We start from the raw sequence: 7,210 nt of genomic DNA on the forward strand, positions 1-7,210 counted from the left end.
GTGCAGGACATCAAGTCTTCATTTGAGCTTTTCATCCCAGATTCCATCCAGAAAATTATTCTGGATTGCAGTAATCTAGAAGGAAGGTGTGTTTTTGGAGAGAGGTGGAAGGAGATGGACCAAATTCATCTAAGAACCCCAAAGGCCTACTTTGGGGTTTTTATCCTTGCAGGAGTTTTCAGGTCCAAAGGGGAATCCACAGAATCCCTGTGGGATGCAGAAACCAGCAAGAACCTTTCCGTGCATCAATGTCTCTGGAAAACTTCCACAAAATTTCCAGGATTATCCGTTTTGATAACCGAGACGACAGACCAGCTCGACGGCAGAGAGACAAGCTAGCTGCCATCAGGACAGTGTGGGATAAGTGTGTGCACCACCTCCCCTGTTTTACAACCCTGGGCCTAATGTCACCATTGATGAGCAGCTGATCCCATTTAGTTGTGAAACATATTGCTTCACGTGTAAATGTGTTGTGTCTTTCCACTCACTCCACTTGATTATAACTGATTTATTTTTTTATAACATTTTATAAAAAAACAAAACAAAAAAAAAACGAGAAGCACATTAATTCATAAATGTGATCTAACAAAGGTAAAGGGAAAAAATTAACCATGTTTGCTGTTCATATGGTTTGTAATTGGGATGAACTAAACATCTGTTGAGTAATTTAACGTAAAATTGTTTGATAGTGTTAATTTGGAAAGCCAAAACTCTAGCGGGTCCACCAGACCCATGAACACTGGCTGAGTAACAAAAATATGAACACCACACAAGGGTTAAGGCAAAAAGGCCTCACGTTCTGAAAAGTCTTCATCACCGACTAAATCTTCCTCTCTTCTGAAATTTGAGGATGGATCAAGAGATCAGTGGTTTGATGTCTGGCTCCACCTCTCCATGCATAAAAGTGTCCTTTGGGACTCAAACTGTACTGATACTAAGTTGTAAATGTTAAATAAAAGTGCTTCACTACCAGTGTTGGTCACTTGAGAATAGTAATTAGTTACTAATTACTGAAAGTAATCCAGTTACTTTACTGATTACTTGTTTTCAAAAGTAACTAGTTATTTTATTACTTTTTAACAACATGATACACAACCTGAATAAATAATAATATTAATAATAATAATAATGATTATAAAGCAATAGACCTTTCAAACCAATCTTTTTCTGCATATTTCATGATATAAAACTGAATCAAATGAAAAAGTTTTTTTTTAAATTGTTTATTAGTTTTAATCTTTTAACTTTATGCATCAAGCAAAATTTAAATTATATGCAACAGCCTTTGACTGGAAGCAATTTGTTTAACATTTAAACCTATTTTCTGCATATTCCAGCATATAAAATGAAATAATGTTTTGTGTTTCCACTCACTCTTTCAAATAGATGCAAGTAAAACAGCAAAAAATAAATATAATCAAAGATTCAGCAGCACTAAGTCCTGTCACTCTTAAGTCTATTTTCACCCTTTTAGCAGGAGTGGGGCCAGTGGAGGTTTGCCCAGTGCTGCAGCGGTCATGTTAGTGGGGGGATCCTCTATGAATTTCACATTCCAGTGGCAGTGTACTAGGTGCTTGCTCAAGTTTAATTTTTCGCTGTAGAAAGAAGTTTTCTTCCCACGCAGTGTACAGCGGATGCTAATTTTTTTGTCACTTTTTACAGAACCAAACTTAAAGTGATGTCAGTACTTCCACGCTTTAAACCCTGCATGGTTGTACTCTTTCTGCACTCCATATTATCCGTAGTTGATCTACACACGTCTGTTGCTGCCACGGATGTCGCACGCTCGTACGTCATTGTCATGAGACATTCTCACAAACAAAATCATGGTTTAGTAACAGTAATCTAATTACTTTTTATTGCAATAATAATCCTTTACCATACCAAAAAAAATCAGATTATGCGTTACTGCCCATCTCTGTTCACTTCAGACACTACTACTGTTTGAATATATGTGTGTGACTTGGTGACTGAGACTTGCTTTAAGAAAGCTTTTGAGTGCTTAAATTGAGTAGAAAGGCATCATATAGTACCAGTCCATTTACCGTTTTAAAATGGCTCAGGATCTCTGAGTAGAGAATCTTTTCGTCATCTTGGTCAGTAAGGAGCCACACATTCAAAGCTACATATTTGTTGTGTCCCACGTGTGATGGAGCATAAGAAAAGAAATAATCAAATAAAACTGAAAGTAAAATGTGTGGGAATGTGGGAACAGGCAGGTGTAGGTGCTTGAATCGTAACAGTGTTGGAACATTGAGTGGGAAAAGCATGAGAAGAAAGAAAAAAACACCACACAACGGGCACATATATACAAACAAACAGAGTGAAGGGACACAGCATCTCCATAATTTCATGACCCACCGCATAAATAAAAGTGTAGGGGGTGTGAAGTAACTGGAAACATGTTATTTTATACGTTCTTCAGAGAAAATGAGCCACATTAAGAAATCTGAGGTTGAAAATATGCGTAACATTGCACAGGCTCTCCTGTATTTACAGGATACAGATATTTTTTGTTAATTGATAGAACGCTTCTTTATCTTTCTTTCTTTAATTTAAGTTTCTATTTCTAATAGATAAATAGACAGTTGAACACAAAGTTCCTGTTTTTTCACCATTGCTTTTTTTCCTTTGGTGTAGTACAAATTGCAGTCTAGGAGGTTTTTATCGGTAGGAAGACCTGTAAAACTTACAACACTGTTAAAAGTTTAAAATTCACCTCACTTGCATTTTCTAAAGATGCTCAGTGGTTTCGACTGAAACCTTTGGCCCCCGTGCCTCATGTTTGGCATCCCTGCATTAAAGGATCCAGGTCTGACTAACTGAACTGTCAAATCTGGAACGTGCATATTTGAGTCATGTTAGTTTCATGATGTCCACACTCCAGAACTAACCTTCTGAACTGTTTTTGCAGTCTTACATTTGATCACATGGTCAGTTACATTTGATGAATTAATTGGCAATAAAGTTGCCACCATAATGCCAATGGTTAGATGGAAAAACAAAAAAGAAAGTACATTTCCTTGAAACACTTCATAACCAGAGGTAATTAAACTATATTGACAGCAGGTGTGCTAGTAATAATAAATAATACAAGCTAAACACTTTATTATGTTAATATCATATGAGCCATATAAGATTAACTGCTAGAAACACAAGCATAGGAAATAAAAGTCAGCAAGCATATAAGTATCAGCAGAATTTACCTACTACACAGGTAGGTGTGTGATTTGACACATTTTGCAGGTTAAATATGGCTCCCAATTTATTCAGTAGAGATGCTCATTACAGAGTTCTCAAAGTACAACCTGCAGGCCAACAAACAGAGAAAGGAAATAACACTATTGTACTTTTCATTCATCCCCAGTTCGTCTCACATGGCATGATAAAAAGCACAGAGGATGAGCGTTTCTTTTGAATTTGAGCTTGCCTGTTTCAGACATTAAAGCAGACTGAGCCTTCCCAACTTTCCTGTTGTCTCTGTGTGAAATGCCGTTGCTCTAATGGTTAAAAGGAAACTGTGATTCAGTGCAGCGCCTGCAATTAACAAGCAAAAAGCACCATTTTGTGACAGAAACATTCAAAACACTAATTAAATGTGACTGATGTGTGTCATTTTCTTGTGGGTAGTTCGCTCATGTGCCGGCTCACTAAATTGGTACTCTGTGATCAAAACTTTGAGAACCCCTGGGTTAGAGTATTCATAATTATACTATTTCAACACAGTGAATTCTGTGATTAGCTCTGTTAGTTTTCCATTCTTTCCATTACCAGTTAGACTGCATTTCTTCCCCCTTTTCTGACCAACCAGTCATGTTTCAGACTATTTGTCATACCTAGCAACATAACCAGCCATACCTCCTCACTTCACCACAGGTAAAGGCTTAATTCCCCTCCTTGCTCAGTGTTGCCCAGAAACGTTTCCTTTATAACTCTTAAGCTTAGAGTCTTGTTAAAAATTTTCAAGTGGTTAAGTTGCATCCACACAGAAGGCAATTTGCTCATCGCTTTGTTGCTGATGACTTGTCACCAGCTGTCATTCCAGGCTCTGGTTACCAAGGAAACCCTCGTTTGCTAATCAAGGATATCCTGCGTTCTCACTGGATGATGATATGAAGTTGGTGCTAGTGATGATGTTCACACAGGTTTTGGTTGTTGTCATTGAATATAAATTGCTATTTATTTGATAAATGCAATAGATGGATAATAATAGTTTTTTTTAATACTGCATGTTTAATGCTTATTTAGTTTTTATGTTAAAAAATAAAACAAAGCTATTTATAATTCTGTTGCACAATGGACAAGAAATGGATTTGTATGTGCTCTGCAGTATTTTTTTCACAATGTATAATTATTTGATTTTCTAAACATTCAAAATAAGATATGAGGATTGTAATTACTGAAAATGTCTTTTAATTGTATGAATATATTATTTAGAGCATCTTGTTAGCTTAAGTGATGCAACAGCAATTATAAACACTACTTTACCATATTTAATTATTTATAACTTCTATATATTCTATGCTCTCAATATTGCTGCCTGCATAAGGATAGAATATGCTACAGGCTGATGGAGGCTTTACTGTCCGTACACAGTGCTTGACAAATTTATGAGACCACCACACAATGTTAGGTTTATACCCACTAAAAGTACTGGTAATTATGAAAATAATTCCTTATGTTTCTGCAATATTTAATCCCCCAGTATGAAAATGATATTTTGAAGCTGGTAGATTAAATGTTAAAATGATATTTGTAATGCTAAAATTTTATTATTTTTGTTATCTGTGAATTTTCAAACTTTCAGTTTTACAAAAAAAGGCAGAAAAAACCGTGAAGCACGTTATTATTAGTTTTGGATTAAGTTGCCAAATTAGCATTACCTATTTGCTTAATCCTAAAAAAGAAAGAAAAAGTTCTATCGCTCCACAACTCGTCTCAGATTTGGGCATAAAAATCTGAAGAACATTTATTTTATTTTAAATCTTTTAAAGGCTTAAAGTTGCTGATATATATATATATATATATATATATATATATATATAAATATATATATAAATGATGCCGAAAGAAATCATAAAAATGAGCATATAAAAGGTCAAATTTCTTTCCAATAATGTGCACTGTTTGACTGTGACTGACCCGAGGAAGGAAATGAAAAGGAGACACACAAAGAAGAAAGTGTTGGATATGTGAGAAATGAGGAATCAGAACAGTAAGAAACATGAGAAAGGAACAAAAGGCATTATCAGGCCCAGAAACTAATGATACGGAAGTGATAATGGCAGCATTTTTACTCTCAGGTAATGGCCAGGAACAAAAGACATCTCAAGAATGTAGCATATCAGACTGAAGAAGCTCTTAAAGGTTTGGTTGTATCTGCACTTCATTTTGTTTGGTTTAAACCAGTGGAGGAAATGTCATCTGTTTTTTTTCTCTTCCCATTCTGAATTTCCCGAATACAACTTCTGATTGCAATGACAGGTGATTCTAAAGAAATGGTAAAAGCTTGCTTTCTTTGACTTGGTTTTTGGTTCTGTGGTGTTGTTTTACTGCTTTTCCGGTTGACAGTTTTCAGCAAACAGACATAAATCCACTGCACACTACCTGCAGTTACAAAATCCACACAGATAAAGGCAGTGCCTAGGTGGCTGAATGTGCAGCGTAGAATTTTAGTGAGCTAAAGAGCCAAAAATTTTCCTCATAAGCTGATGGAAATGAAATGAAAGCCGAGAAAATATTGGTCTTACGTTTCTTCAGGTGGATACAAGTAGTATGAATGCTAACAATACACAAAAGGATATGAAGAAAACTGTGCAGGTTGAGACCTCGGAAAAGTTAATATCTTGGTTATCTATGTTTTTCTCGTTTTTTCCAGATTGTATTCTACTTCTGAACCTCAATTACCACATGTAATGACAAACTAATGATGCAGCACGAGTGTTGCCTTTATTTGCAGACTCATGGAGCCATTCCTGAACATCCCTCGAGAAGCGGTGGGTGTGTGGGCAGTGAAGAAGGGGTTAGGTGCGATTACGTAGGGGAGTCTTGCAGAAAGTAATCCCCCAGCGGCATGCCAAGCGAGCCTCTCGGTGGTCAGAGGCTTTCGTCAGCTCGCTCATTAAAGCCCCCTATCTCTTCTTCTTTCGGCTTCAAATTGCCTTCCCAGCCTCATACTGCGGTGGGGCCAGAGGGTCAACAGATTATCTTCTTAATCCCGTTAATCCGTCCTCACATCAGTCCGGGATGATTCTCACCATAATTGTATTCGCCGCTGCCTCAATTAGAAAGAAGCAGGGGTCTGAGGAAATGAGGTGGAATGAGACGTCAGGGAGGATCAGCAGCAAGAACGCACATGTTTTTTTTTTTTCCTGTAGTGTGTGTGCGCGTGTGTGTGGCATTGCACAAGTAAGGAGCAACCCAAAGTTCATGTCTGAGGAAACCGGCTGGGTTAGCTCCTTGCTGTCAGTGAAAGTGTGACAGTAGTTCAGTGAAGTGCAGTGACGACAACTCGACTGATTTGTGGTCCAGTTGCGTAAGGTGGCTCAAGCTTGAGGACTGAAGCACTCGGTGCAGTAACACAATCAGCAATTGGAAATGTGTGTGTCAAGACGTGTGAAAGACACAAAAGAGCTGCGTTAACATGTGTCCGGCACTGAGAGGTGATGAAATATGTAAATAACATGAGTTCATAGTGCATGTATCTGTGAGCTTCTCTCTGCTCCTCCTATTATCCCTGTCAGTATGATAAGTCAAAGGTTAACCACTCCTAATGGGTGGACATTATGTTAATTAGACGATCTATTAGCGTCCTGTCAGATTAGGCTCAGCTAACACGAGGCTGGGTCATAGGGCGAGAGGCTGAGAAAATCAAACAGGGGTTTTAGCCTCTGGAGAACTTTTCTTTCCTAATGGTTCCACACTGTGTGGCAAACTGTCTTCAAGCTGGGGGTGATGTTATAGGTAATGGCCAGGAACTAAAGACATCTAAAGAATGTGGCATAAAAGACTGAAGAGGCTGTTAAAGGTTTGTCTGTGCCTGCAGTTTATTCAGTTTGAATACTAGAAGATTGCTTTGTTTCGCATGGTTTTGGTTTCTGAAACAAAAGCTGTTTTCGTGCACAAACTCCAGAAAAAAAACAGGAGAATCAAGTTGGGACACTGTCCAAAGTTGTCACATCTGAATACAACACAATGTGATCTGCTTCAA

This window comes from Rhamphochromis sp. 'chilingali' (assembly GCF_963969265.1).
Source record: "Rhamphochromis sp. 'chilingali' genome assembly, chromosome: 3".
Lineage (NCBI taxonomy): Eukaryota > Metazoa > Chordata > Actinopteri > Cichliformes > Cichlidae > Rhamphochromis > Rhamphochromis sp. 'chilingali'.